This window comes from Vulpes vulpes, chromosome 6, assembly GCF_048418805.1.
Source record: "Vulpes vulpes isolate BD-2025 chromosome 6, VulVul3, whole genome shotgun sequence".
NCBI classification, from domain to species: Eukaryota; Metazoa; Chordata; class Mammalia; order Carnivora; family Canidae; genus Vulpes; species Vulpes vulpes.
In genome coordinates this window covers 81099634-81126795 of record NC_132785.1, presented here as the reverse complement: position 1 = coordinate 81126795, position 27162 = coordinate 81099634, and the positions used below count along the sequence as shown (strand labels likewise).

General features: G+C 33.5%; 1 long non-coding RNA gene across 1 annotated transcript in view; it reads right to left on the bottom strand.

The window, feature by feature from the left end:
- Nucleotides 1-782: 782 nt before the first annotated feature.
- The window catches only part of LOC112907835 (uncharacterized), a 299234-nt gene continuing 272854 nt past the window's right edge, over nt 783-27162 (bottom strand). The window contains exon 6 of the long non-coding RNA XR_012002151.1: nt 783-1538. This is a non-coding gene — a long non-coding RNA (uncharacterized lncRNA). The remainder of the gene's footprint in view (nt 1539-27162) is intronic.

Here is a 27162-nt window from a genome sequence, read left to right as displayed (position 1 = left end):
AAACAGAATCCTAGATACATTGTCAGATAGCTGCTCTGAACTCAGATCGAAGTACTGAATTTGGTTGTGTCTCTAAGTACTATTTCTCCTAAATCAATGAAACATTTGATGATCTGTTTATTTCTTGTTATTTTTTTTTCAAATGTATCACTGCCAGGAATAACAAATCTACAAATATCTGATAGTTTAATTTTTTATTGAGCTACCATTAATTTTTTAAAGCTTCAAAATTTACATCATTCTTTTTTCTTCTTAAAGTAATATTTTGCATTTTTGTGTGTAGAGCTGTCAAATGTTTCCAACCCACATTTTTATTTTTTTTTCTCTAAAATGTAATCACATCGAAAACACTTGCCAAAGGTTAGCATAAACAACTAGAAAAATCTTTACTCAATTGATTGAAAATGTCCCTTTTTCCTTGGGAAACTTTTAAAGTTTTCTCTACTTCTTGGGGATGAATTTATGCTTTCAAACCCTTGAATATTATAACATAGGAGAAGGAGACCATATCATGTCAACAAAATTCACCATACTTTAGTTTTCTGCCTCCTGTATGATTAAATTAAGAAAACACATACTTAATGACATTTGCCAATTTCTGGGCTTGTTTTGACATGTCTATCTTTCAAAGCCCTTTTGAATTTGGTTTGTTTTCCTGTAGGAGTTTTATGATTTCCTTCTTTTACTGACTCTTCCACTGTTTAATAAGCATTTTCTCATTACATTTTCGCTTCTTTTTCCCACAGTTCCTCCTATATTACAACTTCAAATGAAAATGTTCCTTTTTGTTATTTTTTATTTATTTATTTTAAAACATATTTTATTTATTTATTCATGAGAGAGAGAGAGAGAGAGAGAGAGAGAGATCGAGGCAGAGGGAGAAGCAGGCTCCATGCCAGGAGCCCGATGCAGGACTGGATCTTGGGACTCCAGGATCGTGCCCTGGGCCAAAGGCAGATGCCAAACCGCTGAGCCACTCAGGGATTCCCTATTTTTTTTATTTAATTGCAACACAGTCACCTTTTATTTATTCCCAATCCTAAGACCATTACCACTTCCCTTCCCACTCACTCCATCACTCTTGGTAAAGTTCAGGGGCAAAACATCACTGTGAAATAAACAGGATCAATGTAAACTAGAAGACTAGTTTTTCTCTAACCTTATCTCTTACAGATCAATACAAAAAATTAAGATTGCTAGTAAAGAGAGATTAGTCTTTCCTCAACATAGTAGTTATTTGCTGCTTTTTAATAATATCATCACAAATTTAGGTGCTTAAAAATACATTTATTGTCTCACAGTTTCTGAGGGTCAAGATTCGTGGAACTGCTTACCTTGGTCCTTGCTTCAAGATCTCACCAAATTGCAATCTAGGTGTCAGAGCAAGGGTATCACCTGAGACTTTGGAAAGAGCTGCTTCTTGCAGAAGAATTTTTTTTTTTTTCTCTCCTGGCTGTTGGTCAGAGTCTGTTCTCAGTTCCTTGCTTCATGACTCTCTCCATATGGGTTTGGGCAGCACACCAGTGTGCCTTTCAAATCTGGTAAGAGAGAAAGTTTCTTGGTAAGATGTCTATAAATGTACTGTAGTCACATACATATCCCCTAACCTTTGTTGGCTTCTAATAGTTAGATGCAATTCAAAGTTTCCATTAACTGTCAAGGTCAGGGCATTTCACAAGTACATGAGCACCAGAAGATGAATCATGGGGACCCCCTTTGAGACTATGAACATAGAATTCTTGGATATTAGAGATTTTGGTTTTTTCAAGTATCTTTTGTTCTCGTATGTGTTTGTATGTCTGATGAGAAAAACAGTGTTTAACAGAAATACCCCTGGAATTTGGGAATATGTCTGAACAAGGGCTTTTTTTTTTTTTTTTTAAATCTGGAGATTACAGAATATAAGAGCCTTATTCAACTTGGAGGAATACTACTACACTCTCATCTGGGTCCTTCCCCATGATTCAAGGAAAAAGAGGAAGAGAAACAATTCCTCATGGTTCTATGGAAGGCAACAAAGCATTAGCTAAAGATAAAGAATTTGGGAGATTGCCACCATTTGCCTGGAAAAGTAATGTTAAGTATATCCAGAGAAGATAGGATATGTATCACTGTTTCAGCATAAGAAAAATATGAAAGTTTTCAGGAGATTCTTTCACATAGGATTTGTGTGAAAGTAAATGCCAAAGACATATTTATGTCAATAAGATGCTCCCAGCTTCAGAGTTCACCTAATGAACCAGACCAAGAACAAAGATATCATGCAGTATGCCATTATCATCAGCATGAGGAACAGAGTTAGGTAACAACTCTGGTAGTTATGGAAGCAAAGAGAAGGTCTTGGTAAGCTGGGCAAAATCCTTCTTCAACCAATGAGCTATGATCTATTTAAGAAGTTTCTTCTGTTCTATTATCCTCATTACAAGAACCCATCTGGGGATTGAGAGTCAGACGGGAAGAATAATTGAATAGTTGCCAAATGTAATTCTAATAAGCACATTGTTTAAAATTGCTGTACTGCTGATGTTAGCATATGATATTAAATCATTTGACAGGAACAAAGCCTAGGAATCATGAAGGATTAGTACATGAATTTTTAAGAATAAAAATTTTCACATTAACTCATATTTGTTTTCATATTTACTCACATTTGAATAAATATGAAATTCTGATCAATCAAATCTCATATGAATCAATCACCCTGAATAAGATTTAGCGGTCATATATTCATTTTCTTTATTTTCAATGCTACAAATTCAGGCTGATATAGAAACCTCTTTGGTGTAATCTTCCTTGGACACAGGTCTATACTTAACCATGAGGCAAATTCATTTGACTCTTCAGTTTATATATTTATAGCTGCTGTCATGTCACTAACTATAGTTATGATGAGTTTACTCCAGAGTTAAGAGTGATTAATAAGATATTAACTTCCTTATTATATTCAGCCTTGTTTCTTTTTCCTATAATCACATTGGAAGTCTAATGAATAGGAATGAAGTTGATCTCTTTAGAAGCTGTTATCTAAGGAAATGACAAAATTCTAAATAGGTTAAGACACCTTACCCTTGCCCTGTTTAATGACTTTACTGCCAATGCAGATAGTTTCTGGAATTTAAAAAAAAAATCCTATTTTGAATTCAATCACCTTCCTTCTAAATATTTCCTTTACATATCTATACACTTCTACAATTTACAGAATGTACTCCCATACCTAGTATCTGTAGAAGGCATTAATACTCTTCAAATTACCCAAGATCTATCCACTACCATTTCCTCTGAATGTCATCAGATACAGGATTGCCTTCAGGTGTTATCATAACTTGTCTGCTCTTCCTTTATGGGTCTTTTTTTTCCGTCACCTCATCTTTCTCCCCCCCCCCCCCCTTTAAAAGAGAACCAACAGGTAGCCAACCTACTACTACTGAGATCAGCTTAATGTTTATTCTACCTTTTTCCACGCTCACAATGCCAGTTCTTCCCACATCTTTCTTAGTTTGAAGTTTTACTCTAATGTGCCTACAAATGCCTCCAGGCTCCGTCCTCTCCTTCTTGAAGCATGAGATCTGTTAATGTTCCTTCTCTCCTCCCCCTTCTCTACTCACTTTCTTTCTTTCTAAAATGATCTTCTTGCAGTGTCTCAATTTAATATTCTTTAGTTTCATTTCTGGCTATTATTTTCCCTTTTTTATCTCTTCTCTCACAGGTGGTACTTAAGTCTTTCCAACAAATAACAGAAAAATCCATTCCATTATTTTATACAAGGACAATTTAAGTCTCAAAAAAGTTTAATTTACAATGTTTCTTAACTAGCAAGACCAGGTGCAAATCATAGATCCTTGAAACCTCAGTTCTATTCAATTTCAATTTGTCAGTGCTACTTCCTTCTTCATTATACTTCACAGCACTCCTGTGAGAAGGCTGAATTACAAGCAATAAGAGAGCCATTTTCCAAACAGAGGAGTTGAAGCAAAGGAGTTAATTGACCTGTGAGTGGAGAAACCACAGAGAACATAATATTCAATCATCCAAACCACACCTTCATAGCAGGCAAGAATGAATTCTGATTAGTGAGAAAATTGGAATGAATTTTATAGCAAGAACCTCATTAATTCATACTAATTAGAAGTCAAAAAATAAAGATTTTTCAAAAGTTTGAAAGTATGGAATGTTCAAACGAAATTTTTTCAGTTATTTATAACTTAGTTATTTAAATCATAATAATGATTTGTCAATATAAGCTCTTTAGGCCTTCTTTAAGTATTTGGGATAAAAGTATAGATTCATATCCAAATAGCTGCTAAGTGCTTAAGAAACTAAGCAAGCAAATATTATCAAGCATATACTAATACAAATCTTAAACTAATGCATCTTAAATAAGTGCACACATCAATGAATACATCATTTCAATTATACATATACACAATTAGCACACAATAAGACAGCTTAATGATGGCTGGATTTCTTGCATGCATTATAGAAACGTAATAACCTACTAGAATTCAGAGAATAAGAGTCCAGATAGTGAAGCAATGTATTGTCAAAGTCACATGTATTGTCTTCCTTCTCTTGTAGGGGTGCATCACTGATAGGCAACAGTTTCCATTCTAAATACCCAAAACAATCCCCTCATTAGAAGTAATTTTACTACCACATAATGAAAGTTTCTGTTCTTCCTCCTCTCATCCTTGATATGGTGCCAGGCTAAGGTCCTAAAATTTATGTTTGATTTAGTACCTTGCAAATAAGAACATTTTATAGTGGATTGTCACATAAATAAAGAATGAAATGAAGTTCCTCAGCAGAATATTACAGTTCCATCATAATCTGCTCTCACACTATCCCTTCCTCAACTCCCATTAAACCCCAAAAAGACCTTAAGAAAACAAAACAACAGCAATAACAAAACACCACCTTTTATAGTCTATGTATTTTAAAGTAGTTCTATCAAAATAAAAATTATTTCACCATTTCTAACTTTCAAAATTGTACCTACCTATTCAGGTCTACTCTTCATTTTAACTAAAGTAATTTTTCTGATGGCTATTCTAACTTTCTAAAATTATAAACCACGTTCTAGTGGTTCTAGTGGTTCTAGTGGTTCTTGACGATGAATATTTATCACATAAAAAGAAACATGACCTACTTAAGTAATTGCCATATTTTGCTCTATTTGAATACAATTATCTATCTCCTACATTGTATTCCCTATTTCTTCTATTACCTTTTGAACTCAGTCTCTTTATACTAGAAGAAAGTCTAAGTAATTGTTATGGTCGCTAATCTTGCAACCATCAAACTGACTTTTACTTTGGGGGACTACTCAGGATGACTTCTTCAGAATGCTGTTTTTAATAAAGAACTAAAGGAGTTGAGAAGTTGGTGAATGTTCCTATAAAGGTAAAAATAGGAAAACAGAAACAGCTGAGTATTTTAAAAGAATTTAATTCAGAAAATTGGTCTATAAAGACAGTAGGTTTCTGATTAAAACAACAATAACAATAAAACAAATCAAAACAAAACAAAATAAAATAAAACAAACAAACAAACAAACAAAAAACCTGATAGCTACAAAACACAACTAAGAGAAATGAAATTACACCTATAAAAGGGGGGGGGGGATATACCATGTTCATGATCAGAGAATTTATTTTTTTTTTTTTTTTTATTTTTTTTATGATCAGAGAATTTAACATAAAGGTGTCAGTTCTCCTGAAATTTATCTCAAACTACAATGAAATTCAAGTCAAAATCCCAGCAGGCTATATAGAAATGGGAGAACTGATTCTAACATCCACAAGTAAATTTTTTTTAAAATAAGCAAAACAAAACCTCAAAGAACTGAAATAATTTTGAAGAAAAAATAAATAGGGGGGATGCTTGGCTTTGAGATATTATGAATAGTTTTAGCATGGAAGCAGAAAAATAGATTAAAAATATAGAGTACAGAATCACTCATATTTAGATAATTGATTCTCAGTTAAAATGCAAGAAAATTTAGTGGAGAAAGATAGACTTTTCAAAAATTAACTGGAGTAATTGGATATCCAATGCAAAAAAAAAAAAAAAAAACCAAAACAAAACAATGTAAAACTTCAACCTATTATTCATACAAAAATAAACTCAAAATAGATCAAACTAATTGTAAAGTCTAAAACTGTTGAACTTCTAGAAGAAAATATAGGAGAACATTTTTGTAGCATTGGGTTAAGAAAAAAATGTCTAAGAGAATCTGTTAAAAAAATCTGTGAATTGGGCATTATAAAAATTAAAAATATTTCTCTTAAAAAGACACTATTCAGAAAAACAAGCCACAAGCTGGGAGGAAATAGGTGTAAGTTATATCTGATAACATATATTCAAAACATATAGACAACTGCCAAAAATCAGTAAGGAAAAGAAACTTCATATGATATATGAACAGAGACTTGAGAGATGATAGATGGATGGCAAATGAGCACATGGATAACGACATAATTAAGAATAGGAAATTAAAACCACTTGGGAGAAGATGCTCAATTTATGTCATCAGGAAAATGTAAATTAAAAACATTGAGATACAACTACAGACCTATTAGAATGACCCAAATCCATAATGCTAACAATGCCAAATAATGACATGAATGTGGAACAACAGAAATTCTCATGCACTCCTGGTGGGAATGTGGAATGCTACTTTGGGCAGTTTGGTGGTTTCTAACAAAACTACGTACATTGTTGGCATGTAATCCATCCACTGCACTCTTTGGTATTTACCCAAAGAGTTTAAAATTTAAGCCCACACAAAAACCTATATATAGATGTTTATAGCAGCTTTATTCATAATTGCCAAAACTTGGAAGCTAACAAGATGTTCTTCAGCAGATGAATGGATATAGCAACTGTTGGCACATCCAATTAATGGAATATTGATGCTTTAAAAAAAGTGCAATTGCTGGACGATAGGGTAGTTCTATTTTTAACTTTTTATAGAACTTCCATACTGTCTTCCAGAACAACTGCACGTTTGCATTCCCACTAACAGTGTAAGACGGTTCTGCTTTCTCCACATCCTCATGAACACCTATTGTTTCCTGTGCTAGTGTTAGCCATTCTGACTGATGTGAGTTGACATCTCACTGTAGTTTTGATTTGTATTTCCTTGATGCTGAGTGATGTTGATCATCTTTTCACGTGTCTCTTAGACATCTGGATGTCTTATTTGGAAAAATGTTTGTGTCTTTTGCACTTTCTTCAACTATATTATTCGGTTTTTTTTTTTTTTTTGAGTGGGGGAGTTTGATAAGTTCTTTATATATTTTGTATATTAACCCTTTATCAAATATATAATTTGCAAATATCTTCTCCCATCCTGTATGTTGTATTTTAGTTCTGTTGACTATTTCCCTCACTGTGCAAAAGCTTTTACTCTGATCAAGTCCCAACAGCTTATTTTTGCTGTTGTTTCACTTGCCTCAGGAGACATATCTAGTAAGAAGTAGCTATGGCAAATGTCAAAGAGGTTACTGCCTGTGGTCTCCTCTAAGATTCTGATGGATTCCTATCTCACACTTAGGTCTGTCATCCATTCTGAATTTATTTTTGTGTTTATTGTAAGAAAGTGGTCCAGTAATAGCACCTGTGATCCAGCAATTGCAATACTAGGTATTTACCCAAAGGATACAAAAATACAGATTTAAAAGGACACATGCACTCTGATGTTTATTTTTTATTTATTTTTTATTTTTTAAAGATTTTATTTATTTGTGTGTGAGAGAGAGAGAGAGAGAGGCAGAGACACAGGCAGAGGGAGAAGCAGGCTCCATGCAGGGAGCCTGATGTGGGACTCGATCCTGGGACTCCAGGATCACACCCTGGGCCAAAGGCGGGTACTAAACCGCTGAGCCACCCAGGGATCCCCCACTCTGATATTTATAGCACCATTATCAACAATAGCCAAATTATGGAATGATCCCAAATGTCCAATCAACTGATGAATTGATAAAGAAGAGATTATATATATACATATATATGTATGTATATATATGTGTATATATATATATTCAGCCATAAAAAAAGAATTCAGTCTTATCATTTGCAATGTCATTGATGGAGCTAGAGAGTATTACACTAAGTGAAATAAGACTGTCAGAGAAAGACAAATACCATAAAATTTACTCATATGTGGAATTTAACAAACAAAGGAGAAAAGGAAAAAAAGAGAGAGAGGCAAACCAAGAAATGGACTCTTAACTATAGAAAATAAAAGAAAAGGCAAAACTATAGAGAAAATAAAAAGATCGATGCTTGCCAGAGGTGGGGAGTTGAAGAGGAAGAGGAAGAGATGAATATGCAAAATGTAGATGAATTTTGGAACACTGAAAATACTCTGTATGATATTATAATGATAGATATATGTCATTATTCATTTGTCTAAATGGTAAGAGTGAATCCTTAGGTAAATTATGGATATTGGGTGATTATGATGTGCATTATAAGTTCAGTTCATCCTTGGAAAAAAAAAAAGCAAAATTTGGGTAATGTTGACAGTGCATGAGGCCCTGCATGTATGAGGGCACTCATACATGATATATGGAAAATCTCTGTACCCTCAAGTTTGTTTTAAATTTGAAGCAATTTTAAGAAAAAACAGACTTTATCACAAACACACAATGAAATAAGTGTGTATTTCTTAAAATGGCTAAAATTAAAAATAATGACTATACCAAGTTTTGGCTAGGTAATGATGTCAAGGTCCTGGGATGAATCCCCACACTGGGGTCCCTTTTTATGAGGTAGTTTGTTTTTTCCATTTTCCTCTGCCCCTCTGCCTGCTTGTGCTCACCCTCTCTCTTCCAAATAAATAAAACCTTAAAAAAAAAAAAAAAGAAAGAAAGAAATCTCTACATATTTTCTATAAATATCCTGGAATATATATTTTATTCTTTTAAAGGAGTTTGTCTTGACCTCTTAAAAAATTAGGTGAAATTAAAGTAAAGATGTTTTGTATTATGCTGGCATGATAAGAAATTTTTGCTGTTCAGAAAAACTGCTTGTATGTTCATGTATGAGGGGAGAGTAAGAAAGGGATAAGAGTAACATCAGCAAAATTTGGGGGATATTTTTAAATTACAGCGATTTGGGAAAAATTATTAAATACTATTCTGTTAATGAAAGACCATCAAAGAATATTTCAGACCATGTATTCTGCCCTTTGATCTCTTACATTCAACAAAAGAAAAATGCGACAATTCCTGGCATAGTAATAATCTAAAAGGCCCTCGTGATAGGTATACTATATAGATTCAAGTTATAAGTATAAAATTGGGTCTAAAGTGCAACCATACACACACACACATATAAAATAAATTTGAGAATTATACTTCAAAGAAAGCACAGCTAAAACAAATAAATTTTGGATCAGAGAATAATAAGTAGTAGACTAGGAATTACCATGTCCAGAAACACTAAAGGACAAGATAAGTCTGCTTGAAATAACAAAAGTTTTGTTGAAAATAATCTGTGAAATACCTGTTTTTGACTTTTAAACATCCACTATCTAAATTGTTTTATGATTATTAATATTAGCTCTATATCTATAAATATACAAGACATTCAAGAATCATTGCTGTACTGAACTGTGATTTTCTAAGGGATACTCCTTCCTATTCAAATTTGCAAGAACTCAGGGGTTTAAAGCATATTTTCTAAATCTCACTGATATTTTGGTAGACTTAGTTCAAAGGCCTTAAAGATAACATCCCACAGAGCTTTAAAATTAAATATCAATGGTTCTGTAAATTATTGATTAGGACCTAGAGATATATCATGATGAATTGAAAGTGTCCCTGATGTACTTGCTTGGATTTTCTTTAGTGCTCAGAAACCTGGATAAAAAAAAGACAGATAGTTGATAAATTTATGATGGTGTTTTCTCAGCAATGTGAGAAAGGGCATGGAGACAATAGAGTTGGGGACATTTACATTATTAAAATAGAATTTATATTCTTTGGATTTAGTCTACAAAGAGAAGAAATTGAAGACAAGGAGGGTACTTTACAATGGAAAAAAAATAAGACATCATGTAAGTAGTTCATTAAACCACTGTTTATGGGGAATAAAATAATGAATGCAACTGGAAGAGGTTGTTAACAAAGCAGTTATAGACAGTTTAACTTTAGAGATGAAGCAACTGCTAATGCTGTTATGTTTGGATAACATAGCTGTAGGTTTGAATAGCTGAAATGAAGTATAACTGAAATGTTTTGGATCTAAAGAAGTAAAAAAAAAAAAAAAAGGAATTTACCATGCTGGAGGGGTTTCTGTAAGAGCCTACAAATCAACAAGGACAATATTATGACTTGAGATAAGGAAGCACAGTTATGCTATATATCAAAATCTTCTATAAATATGTAAAATTTTACGCACAGCAACAGTTAAAGTATATAACCAAATTTCATATGCCAAGACTGAGAAAGGAGTTTTATATGAACATGAGAGAGAAGTGATTTGAAGGCAGCACTGGGAATCTAGATTAATATAGTCTCTACTTCCTGGCCCTGTATGAAAAATGAAAGATTCACTGTTGACAAAATAAGAAAGAAGAGAGATACATGAAGGAAAGGACTCTGGAATTACGTGGGTATGGTTTCCTATTGAACTAAAAGCTTGCAGAATATAGAAAAGGAGGAAGAAAGAAGTAGTAACTTGGATCAGAAAAAAAAGAATAGGGAAAGTTAAGGATAAAAGAATATATGACCTGAAAAGCCCTGCATGTTGGGTAAAGCTTGCTTATGTTTTGACATAACAAAATTAGCTTTGCACTTCCTCTTAGGAGACATACTTCTCAACAGTTATATCCCCTAAAGCAAGACTACCTATGCCCTTATGTAAAACATTAAAAAACCCTCTACTCATCTAAGGATGAAATATAAACTCTTTAGAATCTTTTAGTGTGGCCTAAAATGCTCAGAATGGATGCCTTTTCAACATAATCTTCGAAGTATTGCGTCTATATTCCAGCGATATCAAAACTATTACTCTGTCTACGTTTTTGATGGAATGTTGTAGACATTTAATCCTCTTGAACAAATTTCCCCCAAGTTTCAAAATTTAGCATTCATTTACTTTGTGTATGCTGCCCAAAAATGTCCTACTTTGAGATTTAAGTCTCCATGAATTTTTCACATTTCTTCATGTCTAAAAATTAAGTCCATTTGCTCAGACTTATTTTAATTCCAGAGAAAATAACTCAATTCCTGGATATTCAGATAGTTTAAAAACAAACAAAAACTGTCTTCTTTCCCTCTCTGAATGTATGCTTACAATCTAGGATACTGAAGTTAATGTCTCTTTCCAGAAAGGAGCACTGGAAAATTTTCCAGAAGCTCTCATAGGAAATTTGGGGTTTCCAAAGATCAATGATCATCAGCTGTGGCACAATTCGATTGCATATGCAGTATCCTACCCACTCTGCCTCTGTAATTGCCCCAGGATGATTTGAGATTGGAGAAAAAATGCAAACAAAAAGCTCATGTTACCTTCTGTGTCAGATAAACTCTAAATCCACTTGAGCTTCTTGTCCCTTATAAGTCAAATATATGAAAATGTTCCAAGCCTACTTATCAGCTTCCAAGTGACTACTTAAATATTGCTTGATGCCCACACACATCAAAGAGTGTCTGTCCTAAAGAAACAAACTAAAAAGTGTGTGTCCTTTCTGTGTTTCCACTGTATACTATAATTATCCCAAAACTTTATGCCTTTTCCACTAGTTTGAAAATGCCTTAGAAGATTGCATTTTCACTTACTTCTACACATTTTACCCTGTAAGAGGACTAAACACAAAAGTACAATTACTACATTACAAAAGTGCCATATAATTATAGGGAAGCACTAGAGTATAAAGTACAGAGAAGCAGTAAGGAATTCTGACTTAGATATAGGTACTACATTTGGAGTATTCAAGTTCAAGTCCTAGTTTTAACACTTACCAGCTATATGACATTGGGCAAGTTGTTTCATCTCTCTGTGCTTCTATTTCCTCATTTATAAAAATGAAAACTATAGTATACACCTAACAGGCTGTTGTGAGGATCAAATAAGTAAATGCACTAGTGGAATAGTTTTGGCACAGTTAAAATATTGAATATTTTCTACCCATTATTAGTGTCTCAATACTACTGATAAATATAAAAAGTAGCTAAAAACCATTACATAAGACAAGGACATTAGTGGAAACTATAAAAATAGTGATATTTTTAAAACTTTATTTTAATAATTGCAACCATTCTATGTAATGCTACCTGATATTATGAATTCTCAATAGATGATAGGCAAATTGAGTGATTCTCCAGGTTTTCTGGAGAACCCTAACACAAGGTCCAAAAATTAATTTTGAAGAAAACTGACAATAGGGTAAAACCTAATATTTTAGGAATGATATTCCAGGTAAGATTGGCCTAACTCAAAACTTGTGATATTGCCTACACTGCCTTGCAAAATGTTATTGAAGGGACTTATAAATGCCTAGAATTCTAAAATACAAATAAGAAATAGAATTTTTAAAATTAACAATTTTTTCAAATTTAATTAAATTTATTTTTAATAAAGAATATTTTTATAATAATGTAAGTAACAATGTTGGATGAAAAGTCTCCAACTAGAAAATAAAAACCAAGATATATTCTTCATGTCCCTATTCATAAACTTCTCAGTGTCACTCTCGATCTTCAAAGACAAAATTCCTTACTTAATCCACATCAGAGACTCAGGTGAAAAAAGAGTCCCACACTAAAATACCAGCCACCTCTCAGATAACACTGAAATTTTACAGAAATAGTATAGAAATAGAATGAGTTATGTCTTCAGCCTTCTACACAGTCTATTAATACATTTAAAAAATGCTATTTTTATAGGGATAAGATTTTTTTTCCTTTTTTTCCCCACTACATACAAAAAAGTTAAAGTAGACAATAGAGAATAAAGCATTTTTCACAGTTTACATCATTTTGGTTTCATACTTTTGTGTTCACAGATAGTTATTTTATATACCTGTATGTGAAATTCAGTAAGAATAAATTCCCAGGTCATAGAAGGGGTTGTCATTAGCATTTCGAAATTTGTTAAGTTCCCTAAAGGTATTTTAGCTCTGTTCCTAAAATCTTCATAATAGTTTAGCCCTCAAGCTTTCATCATTGGTATTGAAAATGAACTAATTCCAAAGGTGATAACTAAAATACTCATCTTTGTTATTTTTAATAGATTTTATTTTTCAGAGCAATTTTAGATTTACAGCAACATTGAGGAGTAGTTACAGAGATTGCACGAATACCCAAGGCCCCTCACGTGAATAGCCTCTTCGTTTTCAAGGTCCCCCACCAGAGTGGTACGTGTGTTGCAAGTGATAAACCTACACTGATACATCATTATCACCCCAAGTCCATAAATTACACAACTATACAACCTTAAATTGTTAGAAAGCAATGAAAGAGAACTTGGTTTGACTAGAAAATTTCTGAGATGTTGTTGTTCTTTTGTTTGGGAAGTCAGTCTCCAGAGTAGTATATGGTGAGAAATTTTAAAATGTGAATATATAAGGTATAGAAGGAACATACCTCAACATCATAAAGGCCATAAAGACCCACAGTGAATTTGGGGAAAACTTGAGCTTCTCCTTTAAGGTCAAGAAAAGGACAGAGAAATCCACTTTCACCACTATTGTTTAACACAGTAATTGAAGACCCAGCCTCAGCAATCAGACAACAGAAATAAATAAAAGACATCCAAAATAGCAAGGTAGAAGTCAAACTTTCCCTCTTTGCAAATGACATGATATTCTGTAGAAAACCTGAAAGATTCTACCAATAAATTGCTAGAACTGATACATGAATTCAGCAAAGACGCAGGATATAAAATCAAGGTACAGGAATCTGTTGCATTTCTATACACCAATAATGAAGCAGCAGAAAAGAAAATCAAGGAATTGACCCCATTACAATTGTACCAAAAACTATACGGTATCTAGGGATAAACCTAGCCAAAGAGGTAAAAGAAACAAAATAGATGAACATAGGGGAAGGGAAGGAAACATAAGACAAAAACAGAGAGGGCAGCAAACCATAAGAGACAGAGAACAAATTGAGGGTTGCTGGAGGGAAGGTGCGTGGGAGATGGGCTAAATGTGTGAAGGGTATTAAGGAGGGCATTTGTTGTGATGGAGCACTGGGAGTTATACATAAATGATGAATCACTAAATTCTGTTCCTGAAACCAGTACTACACCATATATCACTCATTTGAATTTAAATAAAAATAAATAAAATGATAATACATATGCTTCATATATGTGAAAGATACAAGAACACTCTTCCCTATCAAACTTAATAACCAATGCCTAGCCTAGTTATAGCTTTTAGCCACATAAGAAGGTGATATATAATTTATGGCTTACAGAAAAAAGTAGGGATTTTTTTTCCTTATGGCTCATTAAAACAAATATAGAAATGTCCTATATTTGTAAATATAAGTTTCAATGATTGTGTGGCATTTATTTGTTTGTAAGTGTCACATATATTGAAGAATATTTAAAGACAACCCAGGGGGTCTCAGAACATATTGAGATTCACATGCATTGACATAAGCTTTAGTTCACATGTACCTGCCCCATTTAAGTTTCTTATTTAGGAATATAAAAGGAAATAAATATATACCTGTCTCTACAGAATCAAAGTATTTTGATGCCTAAATTAATAATTTATTTTATTTCTAAGGATTCATTTACTAGATTTCATTATCACTTATTGATTTTCTAGCCCGAAAAAGAGTAAACATCAGTACTATAATTCTAAACCTCTTGGAAGAAATATATTTACTATTGGAATAAATACAAACTCAGCTGTTGTAAGTATAGAATGAATACTTAGAGATGAATAAATGAGTCAGAAATTCAAATTTCTCTCAAAGTCAGATTTAGTAGAAATAATATTAATAATTACTTATATAATCTGCAACCACACACACAGAAACTCTCAAAGCTGAGTAGTGTTGGGGAAACAATAAACTCTCACCCAAACCCAGAAAGCCTCTCAGCAAAGGTAGAGAAAAAAAGAACTTCATTATTGAATAAGCATGAAAGCAGACTGTGATGTGCATCACAGTCAATCTGCTAGGAGACTGCAAAGATGGAAAGTTATCTTGCCCCTCTCTATAGCCAAGCAGATACAACCCATTATGCACATGTTCTCAAGATAAATAATTAGTCCTCAAGTAAGATGACTTGATAGCACCATTTTATTTTTATTTTTATTTATTTATTTATTTATTTATTTATTTATTTATTTATTTATTTTACAGATAGTTCATCCTAAATTTACTTGGTAGTTGGAATCACCATCTGTGTTAGCTAATTGGTTTACCTACAGGAAAAAATAAATTCCTTATACCTTTATGAGAAGGGGCAGTTTTACAACTTAAAACTAGAGACCCTGACAAAAGAGGCTCATATTCAGGAAAACTGGGAGATAGGAGCACTATCTTTCCTGATGATGACATATCAAAGAGACTGTTCTTCAGAAAGATACTCCAAGGTCTTAAAGCTGGCAAAAGACTCAAATAGTTTTTTAAAAGACTTACGTGCATTTCAGAGAGAATGAATTTAAATTCCAAGTTTCATAAAGTAAATGTTCCCAGAGAAAAGAAACGAGGGTTTCATCTCTTATTTTCAATAGGGAGAATTGAGCCTCTTCTATGTAATTCTTATTTGACCTTGAAATACTTATGATTTTACAGGTAAGGAACTAGAGTTTAAAAAGTCTAATATATCCAAGTCTTCACAGTTAGCAAGTAACAGATCTACTTGTATTAATTAGATATCTTTTATATGAGGTCAGAGAATATCTTATGCACTAAAGGGATGCACTAAAGGATGCATATTTCATTGCTATAAAGATCTATTACAAAATACTAGATATTTTATTTTCCCGGGGGGGGGGGTGGTGGTGAAAAAAACTTTGAAGAAGTTCAAACCCTTCATTTTATTTCTTGCACCTGCTTAATTCTTTGCATTTGTTTAATTTTTTATTCTTGTGAATGAAATTTTTTCTAATTCACAGAAGTGGAAAATTTGGCTTATCTCTTCAGTTTAACTTTGAATAATAGTCCATTTATCAGTAGAGAGGCTTCTCTATGTCATACTATCTTTAATTGACAACCCTAAGGAAGGGAGTAATGGGAGCACCTCAGGTCTAAGCTATGGTGGATGCTATATAGTGCTCCCTAAATACCTTACAGGGCTAAGGATGGTTTTTTGCAGGTCTAAGAATTCTGCGGGCTGATGGGCTAATGTGAGATCTGCTCAACAGAAAAGCCTTACCCAAATCACGGCCCATTCTGGGGACAGCCTAAATTCAAGACTGGTAGAGAGGAGGTATTAAAGACCCACCCCAACATTCCATACCCAGGAAACTCTAAATTCATATCCAGACCCTCAAAGCTCTATAAGTGAAGAGTTGAGTCCTACATGTGATGGTATCTTCTCTCTCTGCCCCACTGCTCCTTCTTTCTCTTCCATAGGTATTGATCACGAAAACTCTGATAAGCCTGGTATACGGATTTCCATTTCATCATTGACAATGACACTTCTCCTTTAGTCAGGGTCCTCTAAATCCTTCCTTTGACTCGACCTCACCTTGACCTCTGTGTTTGACCAATTCATCTACTTTTGGTAATAATTCTGCCAGATGCAAGTTCAGCTGAAATTCCTCAATCTTTTAGCATGCCTTACCAAGAATCCTGCTAAGTCAGCTTAATAATTACCATAAAGCCAGATTTTTAAAATTGGTCTTAATGTAGTAAAAGATTAAAAGTTTACAAACCCAAGACTGACAATATCAGAACCATGCTCCTAGATCATTATACAAGTGGCATATGTAAAATGACCCAGAGGAGAGCCACTAAGGAGAAACTGCACAAAACCCACCTACACGTACACACATCCCTGCAATATTATATAATAATGTAATATATGGATACATATAAATATTTTTGAAATTTATGATGAGCACATTCTTATATTAGAATATTTAGATCCATATAACTACATTATCTTAAATATTTAAAAATTGAAATTAATGCTGATATAATCCAATGACTTTGGCTTCATTTCACCAGTTTTACATCTACTGGTGTATCAGTTTATTTGATTTTATGGCAATTATTTCTGTTGTGGTATAAGAACACTTCACATGAGATTTACCCTTTAAATTTTTTTAAATGTACAATAAGAATTGTTAAGTATATGCAAAATGTTTCATAGCAGATCTCTAGAATTTGTCTTGCATAACTGAAACTTTATACTTATTCAATAGCAACTCCCTATGTCTTCACCCTAGACCCTGGCAATTAGCATTCAACTCTTTTTTTTCTCGAAAGATTTGATTTAAATAATGTTTCACATAAGAGGAATCATGCAATATTTGTTTTTCTGCAACTGGTTTATTTTGCCTAGCATAATGTGCTCTATGTTTGTTCATCTTGTTATATATGGCAGGATTTTCTTCTTTTCCTTAAAGATCTACTTATTTTAAAGAGAGCGAGAAAGAGCATGAATGGGGGGAAAGGCGAAGGGAGAGGAGAGGATCTCAAGCACACTCCCTGCAGAGCATGGAGCCTGACATGGGGCTTGACCTCATTACCCTGAGATCATTACCTGAGCTGAAATCAAGAGTTCGATGCTTAACCTACTGAGCCATCTACACAACCCAGGATTTCCTTTTTTAAGGGTAAGTAATATATATTTGTGTGTTAGTGTGTCATGCTTTATTTATCCATTGATGGAAACTTAGGTTGTTTACATTTTGTAGCTATTTTCAATTCTTTTTGAATAAATACCTTGAATTGGAATTACTGTTGCATGTGGTAGTGGTATTTCTAATATTCCAAGTCACCTAAATACTATTTTTCTACTGTGGTTGTAGCATTTTGTGTTCCCATTATGAATATATTTCCATGGAAGGAGATTGTACACATGAGTGGTGCTTTCCTCTTATAGTTACAGGTACAATCCCTTGACAAGTGGCTCTGGTGACCAGTGGGACTGCATTTTCTGGTCCCATAGGACTATAACAAACAAACAAACAAACAAAAACCCCAGTTCTTAAGTATAGAACTAATGGACAAGCAGGGCTAAGTAATGAAAGATAGGTAGGAAGCCACAGAATCAGGTTCACAAAAATCCCAAAAAATGTGGAGATGAAAGGAAACTAGAGATAAACAAACCAGAGCATCCTGTCCTAGCTGTCAGAGGTGAGGTTTTATTACAAAAGCTACTTGTAACCAAGAATTATCAGACGGTAAGAAGGAAGTCAGCCATTAAAGGTGTTATCAGTGGTCCTTACTCAAAAGTGATATCAATAGATATGTCAAAAGGATTTAGGTTCCCTCATTGGCTTTCAGAAAAAAGACCAACCCTACAAGCAGCCAGTGGCAACCATGTACAGACCCATCTCCCTCCTGACAGCTTTCTCTGTATTCTTAATAAACTTTTATTGCTTTATTAACTCTCCTTTGTCTGCAAGATTCATTCCTAGCTCTCCCGCTTCAGGAAGAACAGATAGAAATGCCCATCTCCCTATCTTTCCTTGAAAGACATCTCTCTGTATACTTCAAAAGCTGCTGCTTGAGGATCTGGTTTCCAAAGAAACTACATCTTGAGGCTGACTGCTGTCCTTCTTTTTGAGACACATACAAGTCTTGCCATACTCTCAACTAAGAACAAAGAAAGCAATATATATAATCATAAAGGTTTGAGAGACACCCAATAACTCAGGCCAGGATGAACAATAAGGTGTATCTCCTACAAAAGACCACTCTGTCAAGAGAGGGGAGGTTGGTGTTTTAGCACATGTGCTGAAATCAATACAGAGAGTAGAAGAAACTGAAGAAATAGAAAAATGTGTTTCTCAACAAAAGAACATAAAACTCCAGAAAAAAAGACCTTAATGAAACTGGTATAAATGATTTCCATGATAAAGAGTTCAAAATAATGGTTATAAAGATGCTCACTGAGACCAGGAGTAAAATGTATGATTTAAAGTAAGAATTTAACTAAGGAGACAACAACAATAACAACAACAACAACAACAACAACAACAACAAAAGATAGTAAAGTACCCAACAGAAATCAGAGTACTGAAAAATACAGTAACTAAAAAAATGAATAGAGGGGGCCTAACAGGAGACTAAATCAAGTGGAAGAATGAAAGCAAACACAATGAGGGAAGTAGAATATATCTAATCATAAGGAAAAAATTAAATGAATGAAAAATAATGAAGATAAATTGAGGTACTTATGAGATACCAACAAATAGGCCAATATACACATTATAGATTTCCCAGAAGGAAAAGAGAGAGAAAGAGAGGAAGAAAACCTATTCAAATAAATTATGACAAAAACATTCCTATCCTTGAGAAAGAGAGATATCCAGATCCAGGAAACACAAAGAATCCCAATTAGAATGAATTTAAACACACCCACATTAAGACATATTACAGGGACGCCTGGGTGGCTCTGCAGTTGGGGCCTGCCTTCGGCTCAGGTCGTGATCCTGGGATCCCGGATCGAGTCCCACATTGGGCTCCCTCCAAAGAGCCTGCTTCTCCCTCTGCCTGTGTCTCTACCTCTCTCTCAGTCTGCGTCTCTCATGAATAAATAAATCTTAAAAAAAAAAGACATTATAATTAAATTGTCAAATGTTAAAGACAGATAACCTTAAAGCAGCAAGGGAACACAACTTGTTATGTACAAGAGAACTACCAGATGATTAACTGAATTTTTTTTTTAGCAGAAATGTTGCAGACCAGAGTGAGTTGCATGATATATCCAAAGAACTGAAAGGGAAAAAAAAAAACGCCAATTTACTCAGTAAATGTATTCTTTGAAACTAAAAGACAAAGAATTTTCCTGACAATTATAGCTGAAGTGGTTCACCACTACTAGACTAGCCTTACAAGAAATATTAAAGTCAGTTCTTGAAGCTTAAATAATATGAATAACAACAAAAAAAAAAGTATCAATTTAATATAGTAAATAGAGTTAAATTCAGAATACTCCAGTGTTCAAATGGGGTCACATAAATCACTTATAACCCTACAATAAAAGTTAAAACTCAGAAATATGAAAATAATTCTAATTATAGTAGTTTATTGATGGCACACAGGATAAAATGTATAAATTATAAATTTAAAAAATAAAATGTGGAGAGAAAAAATGAAGAACTTTAGTCTGTATTCAAAGTTAAGTTGCTACTAGTTAGCAATAGACTATTATAAATCCAATGTAATGCAAAGAAAAAAATATAATGGATACAAAAAAAGATAAAGAGAAAATAATCTAAGCATAAAGAGAAAATAATCTAAGCACACTACTACTAAAAATGATCAAATCAAAAAGCTAAGGAACAAGAGAGGGAAAAAAGGGAGAAAGCACTCAGAAAACAATTACCAAAATGATAATAGTAAGCCCATACCTATTCATAATTACTTTAAATTTAAATGGACACAATTCTCCAGTCAAAAGGGACAGAGTAGCTGATGAATAAAAATACAAGATCCAACTAAGTGCTGCCTATATGAGACTTAGGTTAGCTGTAAGGACACACACAGACTGAAAGTGAAGCAAAAGAAAAAGGTGTTGCATGCAAATTAAAACTTAAAGAAAGCTGGAATAACTATATTTGTATCAGAATAGATGAAAAAATAATAGACTTCAAAAATAGACTTAAAGCCAAAGACTGTAATAAGAAACAAAGGTCATTAAATAATTATAAAGGGGAAAAATTCAAGAGTATATAACATTTGTAAATATTTATGCACCCAACAAAGGTGCAGCTAAATACATAAAGCTGAAAAGAAGGAAGGAAGGAAGATACAGTAGGTAGTAGAGGACTTGAATATCGATCGGATTTTCAGTGCTGGATAGACCATCCTAGCAGATAATCAGTGAGGTAATATTGAACTTAAACAACATGTTAGAACAGATGGACTTGACTTTTACAGAACATTCTACCCAACAGCAGCAAAATACGCATTTTTTTTAAGTGCAAATGAATCATTCCCCAGGATAGCTCATCTTTTAGGCCAGTAAGTCTTAATGAATTAAAGAACACTAAAATCTTATCTTTTCCTAAGACAATTGCATGAAATGAAATCAACTATAAAATGAAACTGGAAAACTCACAAATATGTGAATATTAACCAACATGCTGTTGAATAATTTATGGGTCAAAAAGAAATCAAAGGAAATCAGAATTTTGAGACAAATGAAAATATAACACACTAAAACTTATGGGCTACACCAAAAGCAGTTCTATTTTCTTTTTCTCTTTTTTTTTATAAAGGATTTAAACCTTTTATTATTATTATTATTATTAATTTATGATAGTCACACACACAGAGAATGAGAGGCAGAGACATAGGCAGAAGGAGAAGCAGGCTCCATGCACCGGGAGCCCGACGTGGGATTCGATTCCTGGTCTCCAGGATCGCGCCCTGGGCCAAAGGCAGGCACCAAACCGCTGCACCACCCAGGGATCCCCTTTTTTCTTTTTTTTTTTTTTTTAAGATTTTATTTATTTATTCATGAATGACACTCAGACTGAGAGGCGGAGGCATAGGCAGAGGGAGATTCAGAGAAACACATTTGACAAAATTCAACAATCATTCACAATCTTAAAAGCTCTCAAAAACAGAGGAAACATAATAAAGGCCATATACGATAAGTCCACAGCTAACATCATCCTCAACTGTGAAAAACTCAAAGATTTTACTCTAAAAATCAGGAAGACAAGGGTGTTCGCTCTCACCACTTTATTTTTTTTTTAATTTTTTTTTATTTTTATTTTTTTTTTATTTATTTATGATAGTCACAGAGAGAGAGAGAGGCAGAGACACAGGCGGAGGGAGAAGCAGGATCCATGCACCGGGAGCCCGATGTGGGATTCGATCCCGGGTCTCCAGGATCGCACCCTGGGCCAAAGGCAGGCGCCAAACCGCTGCGCCACCCAGGGATCCCAACTCTCACCACTTTAATTGTATATATTTGGAAGTCCTAACTAGAACAATTAGATAAGGGGGAAAAAGTCAATAGAAGAGTAAATAGAAAAGTAAAAACTGTTCATATTGTATATGTATATGATATAGAAAACCCTAAAGATTCCATAAAAAAACTTTTAAAACTAATTCAGTGAAGCATTAGTATTTAAAATTGATATAAAAAATCATTTGTGTTTCTCTACACTAAGAGCAAACTATCAGAAAAAGAAACTTAAAAATAATCCCATATACAATTGCATCAGGAGGAGTAAAATAAATGGGAATAATGTTCTGTTTTCATGGAAACTGAAAATTCTAAAATTTATATGGAAATGCCATGGGCCAAGAAAAGCCAAGACAGATTTGGAAAAGATCAAGGGTGGAGATATATTCATATATCAGATATGAGCTCTAGTACTATTCGAAAATCTACAGCAATTAAAATGATACTATAATAATAAAAGGAGGGACAGAAAGACCAATGCAACACAATGAACAGTCTTGAAATAAATGCACAAATAATAGTCAACCTATTTGTAAATAAGCTGATGTTGCATATAAGTGGGAGGAAATGGTCTTTTCAATAATTAGTTTTTTTATTTTTTAATTTATTTTATTTTTAATTAGGTTTTTTAAACTGGATATGCACATGAATAAAAAAGAAGCTTGAATACCACCTTACACTATATTAAAAATAAATTCCAGATGATGCTCTAAATATGAAAGATAACACGATCTTCCAGAAGATAATGACAAATACTTTCATTAATTTGAAGAAGAAAAATTCATTTAAACATGATGCATCATTTATCCACCAAAGCGGGGGGGGGGGGGGAATCAATAAACTTGACTAAATTATAAACTTCTCTGTGAACTAAAAAAAGACCCTTCTAAGAGTGAAAGGATAAGCCAAAGAATGGAAAGAGTCTTTTGCAGTATATATGGCCACAAAAGCCTCAACATAAATGTGGAAAAAGTATGGGCCAAAAGGATATCCAAATGATTAACTTATAAGTGATGAGAGAAATGTACATTACACCACATGAAAAACACTTACATACTCGAATGACAAATAGCTTTAAAAGAGTGATAAAACTGCAAGTATTGTTGATGCTATAGAGAAACTGAATTTTTCATATATTGCTGCTAGCAGTAAAATTTGTTACAACCACTTTGGAAAAATTACTTGGCAATATTCTAAAGTTCAATATATACATAGGGTATTCTCCAGGCATTCTCTATTTGAAATACACCTTACAGAAATTGTGATAGATGTGCAAAAATTTATCATGGTAGAAGTAGTCAAAACAGTTGATACCTTTCAGTGGAGGGGTTAAAAGAATGATTCTAGTGTACAGTTGATACCCTATCTGTTGGGTAATAGTTGTTCACTTTGTAACAATTTTTTAAGCCGTAAACTTCTAATTGATATATAATTTCAAAAATATGTCCAGTAAGAAATAAAGTGAAGAGAATTTGAGATATTACATAAATACAGCATATGGAATTTGGGTCATAATTTGAACAAATCAGCTATTAAACATTTACTACATAACTGTGGTTAACTATGAACAATAACCAAATGTGAAGGTACTAAAGAGATATTGCTAATTTTTAGAGAGTGAAAATGGTGTTCTGTTATGAATTTTTCTTTGTTTTTGTTGCTTTATTGCTTTTTGTTTTACTTTTGGAGGACATACTAAAATCCTTCAGGTTGAAATCATATGATGCTTGGATTTCCCAAAGTAATTCAGTTGAGAACGTGGAGTAGGAGAGGTATAGATGATCAAAAATTGGCTAAGAGTTGGTTAATTGATGAAACTGGTTTATTAGTTACAAGGAGGTTATCATTTTATAATTTTCTCTGTACTTAAAATGTATAAGCACAAAAAATGTATAAGCAAAAATAACTAATTTTTAGAAAATTATCAACTCAAATTTGTGCCTACTAACATAAAGTTTCCTAGGTAAAATATGTCAAGTAAAAATTTAGTGATTCTTTTTATTCTTATGTCTGTATTTCATAATTAATTCCATATTTGTTTTATGGATTTGCTTCAGTATTTATACAGAGACAGGGAAACAGTCTGTAGCAGTCTAACAGAGATACTGAAAAAGTTTGATATGCCAGTCAACACTCTGGTGGTCTGGTTCAGACCATGCTACTGCCATGTTAAGGGGTAAGGAATAAACTATACTGTTTTATCAACTCTCAAAGCAACCCATTCAACTATCATTAGCAATGGCTAACCCACCACATGGCATATATTCCCCCTAATTTTAAAGGAAAGGTATTCACAACTCAGGTTGGGCTTTTAATCTTTTCACACTGGCTCCAGAGACAGGAGACATTAAAGTATGTTGCAATATTTGCTAAATCTGAGCTGCAATAGCTATAAAATCAGCTTCCCCATGAGGTTTCAGTTTACAAATAAATCCTCCCATGAATGGCAGATGTGAGGCTTCCCTGTGTGTCACACTTTTTTATTTGGGAACAACAGACCACCAATGTGAAAAATTATGAGTGAAAAATTCACGCTTATTGAAACAGATACAGAAGTTTCAATTACTTGAAATTGAAAAATGGAGCTTTAGCATAGAAGAGAGAGTGCTGATCCCTGAGAAAGATTATAGAAATGAAGTTCCTAAATAAGAGGAAAGTAGGATAGAACTAGCAGAAAAAGTGCACTTCATTAGCAGATTTCTGTAACTGAAGAAACAGAATCTAAGAACAGATATATTTAAGGGGTGCCTGGGTGGCTCAGTCTGTTAGGTGTGTGACTCTTGGTTTGCTTGGGTCATGATCTCATGGATGGAGAGATGAAGCCTTGTGTTGGGCTCTGCACTGAAAGAGGAATCTGCTTGAAGATTCTCTCCCTTTGCACCCTCTCACCCCCTTACAGAGTGTAGAATTTGGTTGGCTTTCCCCATTCCACTTCAGTCACTACTTCACCCTTCAGTCACCCTCGCATCTCAGAGGATGGGCTGTAACTGAAAGTTTGCATGAAAAAAAACAATGATGGGTGGCATTCATTTTAGGATTGTGGGTAGGCAATACAGTGAAAAATGCTTTTCATTGCAAAAATCAATATAACAGTAAGCTTTATTCTGTGCATTTTACCTAAAAAGCAGGAAAAAAAGTTTAAACATTCACATGAACTGAAGACAGGGGGCCCACAGATTCTGAAAATGATAGTCCAAACTACTGAAAATACTGAAGACATATTTTTACAAGAATTCAGATCAAAATGAGAGTTCAAGAACAATTTCATAAAAAGGATATTTTTGTTCTCTTTGCTTTTATAAAGGTAACATTATTATCCAGTGATATCAGTTCAATTGTATCAAATCACTGTTTGTACGGACATATCTCTTCTGACAAGTAGATTGAAATAGAATAGTAACAGGGGTCTTAAACATTAAATCATTTTAAAATTTAAATCCTAATATTATTATGAAAAGACTATTTTTTTCCTAAGGGGCTAAATCATGGGCTCTTAGTTCAGCAAAGGACAGAGGAAATTAAAGTATAATTTCTCATTAAACAGATGAAAAAGGGGCTTCTGGGTGGTTCAGTCAGTTAAATGTCTGACTTTCGATTTTGGCTCAGGTCATGATTTCAGAGTCATGAGTTCAAACCCCACATCGGGCCCGCACTCAACGCAGAGTCTGTTTACCCTTCTCCATCTGCTACCTCTCCCCCCTACTCATGCTCTCACTCTCTCAAATAAATAAAATCTTAAAACAAAAACAGCCAAAGAAACTTAAGTGTACAGAGGAGTGACTTTATAAGCTCATAAAGAGTAAAAGATAAGGTCTAAGTTTTTATGAGCCTCACACTCATGTTCATTCCCAAACCGCAATATTTACTTTTAAGTGGAAAGAAGAGTGATATATAGAGTTAAGGCTCTTTAATTAAATCTTAAAACCACAGATCAAAAGGTCTGGTTCTTAATATGTTGTTCTCTAGTTTTGTACATCCTACAGAGGAGAAATAGGTTTTGGTACTTTTATTGAAGTATACTAATATGCAGAGAGCTGCATATATTTCATGTGTATTCTTTGATGAGTTTGGACATATGTAAACATCTGTTATATCATCACCATGATCAAGGTAATTAGACATATCTATCGCCTCCAAAGTATTCTTGTGCCTCTTTTGCATGTGTGTGAGCATCTTTCCCATGTGTGTGTTGCCTCTTTCATGTGTAGGTAGGAAGTATAAAATGAGATCTATCCTCTTAACAGTTAAGTGCACAATACAGTATCAACTATATGCAAAATGTACAGATCTCTAAAATGTATTCATCATGCATAACTGAAACTTTATACCCATCAAACAAGGACTTCCTATTTTCCCCTCCTCCAAACCTCAATAACCAGTATTCTATTTTGTGCTTCTATGAGTTTGACTTTTTTAGCTATCTCATATAAATGAAATTACAATGTTTTTGTCCTTCTCTGACTGGAGTATTTTGCCAACCATAATGTCCTCTATGTTCATAACTGGTTCTACCTGCTTAACTTTGCTATTTTAAGTTAACATAATATGTATGTACAAACATGGGTATATGAAAAACCAAATACTTGAAGAATAATTGAATTCTATAAAATATTTGGATTTGTTTCACTTTTGAATTAAAATGCTTCAGTTGACATCTCTAGAAATCACAACTTAATTTGAATTCTTCTATTTCTAAGCTTTTGTATAACATCCAAGTATCTTTTTAAAAAATTCCCAAAGCTCATGAATTGATACTGTGTGCCCTTTTAATATGTTCCTTTCTGCAAGTTTGCACTTATTATTTAGTTTTTAAAAGTGAATGAATCATAGAATAAGACATAAACTATCACACCATGGAGATTTGGGGAAACCTAAGTGCTTCACAAGCAAGAGGTAATGAACTAAATTTCACAAGAAGTGTCCTCTGATAGAATTTCACTTTCATTTTGAAAATGACTTTTGCTCTTTGGGGAGAACAAGAAAAGCATATTAGAAAGCAATATCATAATGACAAGATCAATTTTTAAAAATGGAAAGTATAGAATGAATTCCAAAACCTCCATTACTTTCAACAAATATTTATTCAACACT